The sequence below is a fragment of the Oncorhynchus mykiss genome, chromosome 5 (genome assembly GCF_057628025.1).
Source record: "Oncorhynchus mykiss isolate SJ-2025 chromosome 5, ASM5762802v1, whole genome shotgun sequence".
Classification (NCBI taxonomy): domain Eukaryota; kingdom Metazoa; phylum Chordata; class Actinopteri; order Salmoniformes; family Salmonidae; genus Oncorhynchus; species Oncorhynchus mykiss.
This window is the reverse complement of record NC_143026.1, coordinates 69939614-69951702: the sequence shown is the minus strand read 5'-3', so window position 1 is coordinate 69951702 and position 12089 is coordinate 69939614. Positions and strand designations below refer to the sequence as shown.

The window sequence follows — 12089 nt, the reverse complement described above, 5'->3', positions numbered from 1 at the left end:
ACTGCTGCCTGTAATCAGGAGAGCTCTCTCTTTTCACAGGAACAGGAAGAGGATCTTTCACACTGCCTGCAGTATTGTCTGCTCTTATCAAATAATAGTAGGAGAAAAACACATTAGAAATGCTTATTATTATTATTTTTGTATTATTATTTAAAAAAATAACATTTGTCAAGGAGAGCTAGCTGCAAGGGGCAATGTTGAAAGTGCATTTATTAATAAGGAATGTGGCGTAAATTTTAAAAGGAGTCACATAGGGCAGATGATGTTGGTGAAGAATAATTTCAGAAAGTGATCTCTCAACTAATAGGAGTCCAGAATTGGCAACAAAGACAAGAACAGGTATCGGCATATTCCTTCAATAGTTCCCATCATATAATTATAATTCTAGAATTCTATTCGTTTTTCTATGCTTCCCACTGTCCTATGACATGTCCAAGTGCAAAATGAGGGCTCCAAAGTGTGCAGCATTAGTTCTACTTTTTAGCCTCACCAGCACTTTGTGATAAATACAAGAAGTTCAGACATAAAACTGAGTAAGTTGGCACTCAGACTAAGGATTAGTTTAGTATGCATAGTCATAGAGGCGTTTTATGGCCTTATTTGTCTTTTAATGTCCTGCGGTCCTGGATCTCTGACAGCCCGGCCCAGCAATCTCATTACGACCTGCAATGAGAGAGGGATGAGGGGACCTTTCCGTCTGCTGCTGTAAAGAGCCCAAGTCCCTCCAGTGGCTTCACACACCCACATGATACATGTTAGCTGGAATAGCTTACCATATACAGTACCAGTCAAAAGTTTGGACACATCTACTCATTCCAGGGTTTTACTTAATTTTTTACTATTTTCTACATTGTAGAATACTAGTGAAGACATCAAAACTATGAAATAACACATATGGAATCATGTAGTAACCAAAAAAGTGTTAAACAAATCAAATATATTTTATATTTGAACCACCCTTTGCCTTGATGACAGCTTTGCAAACTCTTGGCATTCTCTCGACCAGCTGCATGAGGTCACAAAGTCACCTGGAATGCTTTTCAATTAACAGGTGTGCCTTGTTGAAAGTTCATTTGTGGAATTTATTTCCTTCTTAATGCATTTGAGCCAATCAGTTGTGTTGTGACAAGGTAGGGGTGGTATACAGAAGATGGCCTTATTTGATAAAAGACCAAGTCCATACTAGAGTATGGCAAGAACAGCTCAAATAAGCAAAGAGAAACGACACTCCATCATTACTTTAAGACATAAAGGTCCGTCAATCTGGAAAATGTCAAGAACTTTTAAAGTTTCTTCAAATGCAGTCGCAAAAACCATCAAGCGCTATGATGAAACTTGCTCTCATGAGGACCGCCACAGGAAAGGAAGACCTTGAGTTACCTCTGCTGCAGAGGATAAGTTCATTAGTCCGAATTTTAGATTTTTGGTTCCAACCACCGTGTCTTTGTGAGACACCGAGTAGGTGAACGGATGATCTCCACATGTGTGGTTACACCGTGAAACATGGAGGAGGAGGTGTGAGGGGTGCTTTACTGGTGACACTGTCAGTGATTTATTTAGAATTCATTGCACACTTAACCAGCATGGCTACCACAGCATTCTGCAGTGATACGCCATCCCACCTGGTTTACTCTTAGTGGGACTATCATTTGTTTTTCGACAGGACAGTGACCCAACACACCTTCAGACTGTGTAAGGGCTATTTGACCAAGAAGAAGAGTGATGGAGTGCTGCATCAGATGACCCGGCCTCCACAATCACCCGACCTCAACCCAATTGAGATGGTTTGGGATGAGTTGGACCACAGAGTGAAGGAAAAGCAGCCAACAAGTGTTCAGCATATGTGGGCACTCCTTCAAGACTGTTGGAAAAGCATTCCAGGTGAAGCTGGTTGAGAGAACCCCCCCCCCCACACACACACACAGAAACCACATGTGCATATCTACACACACAATGAAAGAGTTATTTTTGTTCCATTGCCCTTTCAGATGCAGACTCCATGAAGAAATGACACTGTGGCATTAAATAGCAAATGGACCTATAGTAAATCATCAGGGGGTAAAACAAAAGCCTCAACATTTAGTGTGGCGTTCACTGGTGAGCTTGACTGATTGCCTTAGCATGAACAATAGAATTTTCAATCAGCCTCTCACTCAGTTTAACTTGTGCATGAAGGCATAAGATAGAAAGTGTGCTGTACAATGCTCCTTATTTCTGATCATTAGGTATGGCTTGCTCATAGGCTAGTCATAGCTCCAAATGGAACTTGTTGGAAAGCTTGATTTCAGAGATGTAGCTACACATTTGAGGTGTGATTATAAATCAGAGGTTGCTTGGATTGTTTCAGACCAGAATGAGCCTGAAAGTGCTTGTCAGAACTGCAGGGCTAGAATTTGTCAGTGACACAGTTCCTCCACTTTTCTGCTACTCCGTATTAACTTTCAACTTTCATTGTTGGAGGGATTTGAAAGGAGGGTTATGTCAGTGTGTACATTGGCTGATGTCTCAGGGAATGTAAACAAGTGCCAAAGTAAGAAAAGATGAGGAGGAGACAAACTGGACTCAGAGTGACAGACTTAGAGACTGGAAGACAAGCACAGGGAATCAGGCCTCAGGGCCAAGCAGCTGTAGCACACTAGGTCTACCTGCCTACCGATAAACAGCTGCAGTAATTGTGATGCCTCGTCTCCACCAAACACAAAGAGAGATCATAGCTCCACTGTAATAGGGGAGGACTACTATAATTGCACTTCTGGGATAATAACAAATGCTTGAACTGCATATTGCCTTTTAGCCTCCGTCTCTCTACCATCCCTTTATCGTTTTTCTCTCTCTCTCTTCTCCACTCCCTTTTTATATAGCGCCTAGATCTGCTTCAGGGACCAATAGTAAAACAGCTTTTTGATGGCGTATGTGCTACTGTAGGTGAACACCAAAGCTTTGCAAGCATACTAAGCAGTATGCGTTTGCATGTTTGTCAGTCAGTGTATGGAAATATTTTTTGCCATCTGCTTTGCCCAGGTGTCATTCAATGAGGTGTGGGGTGAGGTTTGAAAAACCTCTGTTCATCTGTGACAACTTAACAGGCAGCTCGGGCTTTTGTTTATGGCCAAAGGTTTCTTTCCTTCAGCTCTTTTAAGACAGACATTACAGACATACTGGATGTCTCTCTTGCTTCTTGTACCCTAACACATTCTTTGTGATGGTCTACAGTCCTGTGATGGACTAGTGGGTTATATGAAAGGTTTTATAGAGTTTATGTTGGAAGGGTTAGGCAGTGTATCCATTTCCCTGTTCTCTCTTTCTGAACATTTCTCCTACAATCCATTCCTTGACTGTTGTGTTAGCTACTCTCCCCCCTGAGGGACAAGTCCATGAAGACAGAGTGGATGCTGCTTGGACCTTTCTCTGCTAACAAGTGTGTGCACTCCAAGCAGAAGTTTCCTTAAACTATTCCACCATTTCTCTCGTATTGACTGCTAAAAAGACGGCCAGGGCCCAGTATTGAAAGCACACCAAGTGTGTTTGCTACACAAGTTGACAAAGCATTTTCTTATGGGCAGAGTCAGTCTAGGAGTTGCAGAGAAAGCACTTTTACCATTCCCTTCCTGTCATGATTTGTCACCTCTGACAAAGCAGCCCTTGTCTGCAGCCATCTATGATTAATGTGCAAATAAGAGCTGCTCAGGATGATAAGTGAGGAGTCGATGACCATCCTTAAGTCTGCACCCCTCAGCTGCCATCACTGTTCCACAATACTTACTGTGTTTTATGAGGGAAAAAGAATCACCCTAAAAGTATTTTCTCAAAACAGAGGATTTTATCATTTTGAAGTGTGCAGCTTAAATAAGGAAAACAAGTTCCTCAAATTTGACATAGGAACACAATAAACTGACATTGTTGCAACGGAGTTACACAATGCTTGCTGGAATAACCACAAAACCCTTTTCTCCTCATTCTAAACCAGCTCTGAGCTTGTCGACAATAATAGGCCTTCTAAGTGCCTTGTGGATGTCACCTTCAAACGTTCAGGGCTCACACAGACTGAGGATGTAAAGAGGCCCTTCCATCCCAATGCTCCAAGGAGGAAAGAGGCGTGTGGAAACGTCAGATGATGTGCTGGTCTGGGAAGGTGATTTTCTACGGTCCTAATGGCCACTGGGTCTCCTGCAGACAGGCTGTAGGGGACTGTGTCTTCGTGCCTGTTAGTGGGAATAAAGGATGAGAGGGGCCTTTGGCCCACGGAGTTGGCACTGCGGCTGTCTGCTGGGCTTATCGCTGTGTTTGTACACTGCGTGCCAAGATTTAATCAATAGCCACTCTACCTTCCGCTAGGAGAGAAGGTCAAACTGACTTGAGCGTTAGTAGCTGATGCTAGAGAAGAGAAGAGAAGAGAAGAGATGGAGACTAGGTTTGTCTTTCCTACTGCATGGTGGATGGATGGCCATGCTGTGTGAAACCAGGCTGCTGGGTAATTGCACGAGGTCTTGCCATTTACTGGCTTAACAGCAGCCAAAGTGTCTCACACAACATCATGAAGCATTTTGCTTTCCCTTTGTGTCCACTCTTTCACATCCCCGTTCAAGGATGCTGTTGACAGCAGCCATGTCTGTTCTTCCATGAATGATTCTATGATGGCGGTCTAATTTGGAGAGCCCTCCAACAGTTGACTGGTATTTTTGAGCCGCTATCAGACTGCCTGGGCAAGCCTTCATTATCATCTGTATGAGCTGAGAGCACAATATCACATACAGCGACCGCACTAAGTGGAAGTCGTTTGGAACATACAGAGGGAATTGATGATCTCTAGTTCTGACGTCTTGCTGAGGAATGCTGTTTGCCTATATATGATAACACTGCAGCAGCCTAGAATGTCATACACCAGACCTCGGCTCAACCTTTCTGAAGGGTTGTGGGGTCATGCATGATCACTTTTGCTTGACCCTGGCTGCTCTGGTTGCTATGACAAGAAGCTGGCCTTTATTGGTATTTGACCTCTATTCCAACATAGTTGGAAAGTGCTGATGTAGCTGGATGTGCATTTAGGGATATAAATGGGTCTGTTTCACCTGTTATATCTCAGCGAGGTTGGATCAATGGCTTGGCCTCTGACCCCAACAGTAGAGCAAGGAATTTATTCCACATGAAATTGAAGATAAAACGATTTATCCGACCCCATGCTATTGAGCTGGCCTTCTATCTAGACCAATGAGATTCCTCTAGGCTGTTGTCCCAGTGCTTTATTGCATATCATGACCCCTATAGCAATGCCATCTCACCAGTATTTAGTATAGTAATGACGAAAGAATGGAGTGGGCTGGAGAAAAGGTAGGTATGGCTAGTGTGGTGGAGACAGTGGCCATTGTCATTAACATACGTTATCTTAAGTGGAATTGGAGGCCATAGCCTATGTGTGGTAGAAAGATAATTCAGTAGAATGTTTGTCAGATGGTGGTGTATTTTCCAACTTGACTTATTATAATGCAGGCACAAAAAGAGCAGATTTGCTCAGTCAGAGATAATATTTATTTTTGAAATTGGAAATCGCTCACACCTTTAAGGCTTAACGCTCTCTCAATATTGTGGAGCGGCTCTGTGAGCTACTTTATATTCACGGGCCCGCAGATAGAATGACTGAGTGGTGAGAGAGGAGAGGGGTGCTTTATGGACAGGAGGATATCACCCAGCATGGCTTATGTTGTCACTTAGCTGGCAGCAGCTCTCTCAGCCTCAGATACAACACCTCTGCCTCCTCTCTCATCCTCTCTCTCCTGCTGCACTCGCCTATAATAGATAGATCTTCTCCATCATCAACAACCCTGTCCTCACATACTGAGGCCTCGGCACCAGAGGAGAGGTGGTACTGTTAGCAGACCCACAAGCCTCACAGTGCAGGGATGACATTTCTCACTGGCACCTAGCTCCAGTGGTGGGCTAGGTAGGTAGTGGTGGTGCTGGGAAGGAAGGCTCTGCTGAGGGAGAGTGGGTACTGTAGGTGCTGCCTTGCAGTGTGGGAGTCGTGTGGAGGTGGTTGGGAGAGTGAGTTATCGAGTGACAGAGGAAAAGGGATGCGTTGTCAAATGGATCCGCTGCAGCAGACACGCTCGTTTGCTCCTTCTCAGAGAAATCTAATCCAAGCCACAAAGCTCTGCACTGCCGTCCCTCTCGCTCTCTCTGCCGCCCGACAATGAATATTTACTAACCACTACTTTCTAGATGACTCCATGGATGGAGGACTGTGCATGTAAAAAAGTATCTGTTTCATTTTAGTGTCAGTCCTCCTCTCCCATGGGGCCAAGGAAGAGGAAAAAGAAGAAATAGTTTTCTAAAAGTGTTCAGGTTTTTTAATAGGTCAGAATACACTTTTCTGACAGTGTAATTGCTTTCCATTGCTAGACCCATAGTGGGGAGTTGGGACCCTGGAAGGAAGAAGAAAGAAAAGAGGAGAGATATAAAGAGATATGGAAGGAGAGAGAGAGAGAGAGAGAGAGAGAGAGAGAGAGCGAGGTGTACAGTAGATCATTTGTTAGGAGAAAAGAATGAAAATTAATGAAAAGAGAGTTGCTCACCCTCTGAATGCAGCCAAGCTTGAAATTCACTTTGAGGGAAACTTAATTTGTTGTAAATGGGTGAAAAACATATTTAGGAATAGGGAGGAGAGGCTGCGGCGCCTGTCTGTGGCAGATGAGGATGCTATGCTCTGAATGCTTAAGCTGAATGGGGAGGAAATGCATAGCCTGTTATTTTCATCCATTGTAGATGGATAGTCATTATTACTCCCTCCTATAACATCATTGTAGATGGATAGTCATTATTACTCCCTCCTATAACGTCATTGTAGATGGATAGTCATTATTACTCCCTCCTATAACGTCATTGTAGATGGATAGTCATTATTACTCCCTCCTATAACATCATTGTAGATGGATAGTCATTATTACTCCCTCCTATAACGTCATTGTAGATGGATAGTCATTATTACTCCCTCCTATAACATCATTGTAGATGGATAGTCATTATTACTCCCTCCTATAACGTCATTGTAGATGGATAGTCATTATTACTCCCTCCTATAACGTCATTGTAGATGGATAGTCATTATTACTCCCTCCTATAACATCATTGTAGATGGATAGTCATTATTACTCCCTCCTATAACGTCATTGTAGATGGATAGTCATTATTACTCCCTCCTATAACGTCATTGTAGATGGATAGTCATTATTACTCCCTCCTATAACGTCATTGTAGATGGATAGTCATTATTACTCCCTCCTATAACGTCATTGTAGATGGATAGTCATTATTACTCCCTCCTATAACGTCATTGTAGATGGATAGTCATTATTACTCCCTCCTATAACGTCATTGTAGATGGATAGTCATTATTACTCCCTCCTATAACGTCATTGTAGATGGATAGTCATTATTACTCCCTCCTATAACATCATTGTAGATGGATAGTCATTATTACTCCCTCCTATAACGTCATTGTAGATGGATAGTCATTATTACTCCCTCCTATAACATCATTGTAGATGGATAGTCATTATTACTCCCTCCTATAACATCATTGTAGATGGATAGTCATTATTACTCCCTCCTATAACGTCATTGTAGATGGATAGTCATTATTACTCCCTCCTATAACATCATTGTAGATGGATAGTCATTATTACTCCCTCCTATAACGTCATTGTAGATGGATAGTCATTATTACTCCCTCCTATAACGTCATTGTAGATGGATAGTCATTATTACTCCCTCCTATAACATCATTGTAGATGGATAGTCATTATTACTCCCTCCTATAACATCATTGTAGATGGATAGTCATTATTACTCCCTCCTATAACGTCATTGTAGATGGATAGTCATTATTACTCCCTCCTATAACGTCATTGTAGATGGATAGTCATTATTACTCCCTCCTATAACGTCATTTGGGATGAAAATAAGTCTGTGATACTAGTGTATTTCTGAGAACTTCAGCCTGTCAAAAGTTACCTAGAAGGATAATAGTGTGTGGCCCAGTTGGCTTAGGGACAGATCCTATATGTCTTTGTGTCTAATTCCACAGGGGAAGATTATGTTGTGCTGGTTTAGAATCTTCAATACTGTATAGATCGTTACAGCCAAATGTGTTTTCTGATTAGCTGGTGGCTGTGGTATGGAATTACTGCCAGGGTATTTAAATCAGAAACCTGGTCCGTTTTATCCCTGCCTGCAGTTATAGCCTAGACCTCAACATACATGTGGGGACAATTTTCTATGACGCAAGTCATTTTATTTAGAAAGGCTGAACAAAGTGAAGTCCTTGACCCTGGTATACAGCACTCAGTACCCCTCTCCAATGTTCCCATAGCATAGTAGTTGGAGCCAGACAGTTGGAGCTCTCTGAGTGGGTGTGTGGGTGAGATGTACTCCCATGGAATTGAATGTGAGGATAAGAGTCAATGAAGAGGAGCAGCCATCCCTGCAGTGACTTCAACAGAACAACTCTAAAGCCTATGAGAGTTACATAAGTCTGATCTTCATTCCAGTCCTTCTTTTATGAGCCTGTCTGTCACACAAGGCATCCTCAGATGCTGCTGACCACAGTATGGTAAACGTGTGAGGAGAGGACATATTGTTCCTGTTGAATAAAACAACAAGAGGCAGTCTCACTATAAATTAAACACACAGGGCCTTGAGGCAGTCATAGGGAGGACAGCCCAAGGGTGAGGGCGTGTGTTTAGGGCGGTCAGGGTTGGGGATGAGCAAGCGTGGTCACTGAAGCGCTTTCTCTCTCTATGTGGTCCTGGGGTCCTCTACAGAACAGTGGCCTCCACCCTGGCCACAGGCCCTAACCCTACACTCCTCCGGGATCAGCCCCTCTGCCTCGGCCCAGTGCCCTGACATGTGGGGACTGGAGACGACTGATAACAAACATCTCCAGTCATCCTCCTCTGCCTCTCACACCCACCAGGCTTTTTATCCGCCCTGCACAGATACTCTTGTCCATTCCACACTTCTCTTTTAACTCCCCTGTTGCACTTCTCCTTTTTACCTGAAGTAAAGAAAAAAGGAAGGATGTGACTGGGCCCATTTTTCCTCCACTTTCTATTCACTCCTCTTCCTTTCTCCCTCAGCTCCCCCCAGTGTCTGTGTGTCTGCTCTTCTCCCCAACACTGGAGTGTCTGCCTGAGAGAGATGGATGCCAGCTCCTCTCTCTCCAAAGGCACAATGTCTCTCCTCTCTAGCACGCCTGCACCTGCATATTGTGATATAGTGCTTCTATTCACTAGAGTCGATTGCCTTTAACGGAACCCAGGCAGACTGGGGAAATTGAAAGGGATTGCGGCCTGCTTTTCATCAGAGCAGGAGCGGCGCAGGCTGGAGGGTTTTGGGTCACGGGGGGCTCTGGGGGAGCTTGGCTGGAGAGGGGGTATGAAGGGAGGGGGGACTTGGATGTCAAGGAGATGGACTTGGATCTGCTGCCAGGTGGCGTGGCAGTTGATTTCTGTCGATTCACTCCCATCTGCATGGCTATTCATCTCTTTGGCGCCGGTTATGTTAGGAAATACTGTACTGCTGAATGAAATTATTCTCAGGAGAGGAGCGTAAAAGTAGAAGCCTTTTGTTCTTCTATGGATTTGTTTCCATGTAGGAGTTCCTATTGATCAGTTAAGTATTGAAATAAAGAGGGAAGCGCAGAAAGAAAATACACATCTTCAAGGAATATCTCATGTTTTTTTCCATTTCATATCAATGTTTAGTTCATTCTTTGAACATGTCATGTTTAAGCTTTCCCTTTACGCCTTCATTCCTCTTGGAGAGAATCACTAAATGTAATTATTGGTCTTTCTAACGAGTTAGCAACACATTTACATTACGCTTGTTATCGCTGTGGAGTGATAGATCGGCAGCTATATGCAAATGAGCAGTCAACTGTGAATGCTGCTAAAGAAGAGCGAATACCTCAATGTGAAACCAGCTCTAAGAACAAAGAGATCTTTTTTTTAATGGAAACTAGCTATTGATATCAAAGGGAATTAAATGATTCCAATTAAAATGACAAACTATTGACAGGGTCGTGTAGGATTCATGATGAGAACGGTGTGGTTCATATAGTGGACTTCTCTCTCTAGATGGTTTTCCCTGAAACTCTGTAGGCCATACAGTCGGTTATATCAGACTGTATCTGTGTGATCTACAGTAGTGAGTCTGATACGTTAGCCCTGATCGTCTCTGAATGGGAGCCATACGACAAGCTGTTTAAAGCTCAACATTTCTGCACACTTCACCAAATATACAATACTATATAACTGTAAGCCCTAGCTAATTTATACAAAATGTATCTTCATTTGTTTGTATGGTCAGTTTTAAATTAGGTTGGACACTTCCGGTTATGTAAGATTTGTAAGGCGTTGATGTTAATTTGTGCGAGGGCAGAGTGAGAGGAGAGAGGCTGTGGCCAAAGAGGAGCATGGCTCTACCATGAATGGACCCTCCTATGATCACTGCTACTGTAGCAGACACTTAATGATCTCTTTAGAATGCAATAATAAAAGAGAAGTGCATTAAGCCCCATCCCGATATAATTGGATTATGTTAAGATAAATTAGTCGTGTCACTTCCTTGCAAGGCTGTCTTTGGAAGTTTAGATCTGTCATATGTAATAAAGTTTATGCCGTTCCTGAAAGATGTGTTTAAATATTAGGGATTTGTGCATGAGTAATTGTGACAGCCCTTCCCTATACCTTCTTGGTTTCTATGGATACACCTTAGAGACGGGCAGATTTTAGCTTCCTGTCACCTATTATTTCTATTATAAATTGAAGACTTTTGTCCCATAAATACCTCTGTAACAGATCAATCTTCACATTTCCCCCCATTGCTACCACAGAACATGGAGGGAAAATAAAATAGTCTCATCCACATGCACAAAAGCGCTCTGTCATGAGAAAAATCTGATATCTATTCAGTGACTTACCCTCAGATGTTCCATGACTTTTCCACATTGATTTGAAGGAGGTGAAGAGGCTGAGGGGTGAGGCAGAAAAGGGGATGGAGGGGCCACTTGAAAAGGAAATAACCTTTCGGACTGCGTGGATGTTAGATATAGCATCCCATAGATGCCCATTGTGGAGCCGTCAAGCTGCCACCCTATGATTTGAAACTTGCATTGGTGAGGCACAAAGCGGCTGCACTGGGCTTCCAGCGTCCATCTCTTTTCACTGAGCGATCAATAGTTGTCTTTGTCTCCTCGCTCTCCTCTTGACAGGCCTGCTTTTAAATGGCTGGTTTAACTAGTTACTTACAGGTCTCCTCAGCCTCCCATTTACATCTAAATCAATCACTCTAATGAAAATTAATGGCACAGTGAAAGCATAAGAATTGGCGTACAACAGTTCACTCTCCATGACAGACCTGTTTTTTTCCACACTATACTGTAAATGCACAATTACAGCACTGTTGTTGTGGTTTTTCTACATATCATTGACTCCTCACTTGGCTGTCTGTTTGAAGAATCGCTATTGGAATAGGATGTATTGGTCCATTCAGATTAGAGGCTAGTGTGCTGTAATGGGTGGTGTAAGTCTCTCAGTCAGCTCCATTCTGCAGAGAGAGCTGCAGGGCTTTCCTAATGATTCAATATATGAATGATGCTGATGAAGAGCATCGCCTCCCTCTCAAAGCCAGCCTGCTCATTCTGAGAGGAAGGAAGCAGCAATCCCATAGGACTGACTGACGCACACTGGCGAGGCAAAACAATATGACAGAACGATGGAAGCCCTCTGATTATAGAGCTTTGTCTCAACAACGATGACCTGTTTGAATTACAACTACAGGAATGATACATTTGATCGGTTTCATGTGTGTCCATTAGATTTTTAACAACCGATGCATAAAGCTCTGTCCTTGACCAGCTAGAGGAGATCCTAACGCTTGGGTATACTGGCATGGAACTGTGTTTATTTCAATTTAACCAAAAGGGAAGAAATTGTAAAGAATATGCCATTTATACCCCCAACAGTTTGTCTACGTTATTCAGAGTAAACTTATGCCCAGCCATTTGAAATAACAAGACGTTGACTAAATTGTTG

The 12089-nt window shown here is 43.0% G+C and overlaps 1 protein-coding gene across 2 annotated transcripts in view; it reads left to right on the top strand.

The window, feature by feature from the left end:
• Positions 1 to 12089, top strand: part of agbl4 (AGBL carboxypeptidase 4) — a 408538-nt gene that overhangs the window by 210102 nt on the left and 186347 nt on the right. The gene's annotated exons all lie outside the window — the stretch shown is intronic.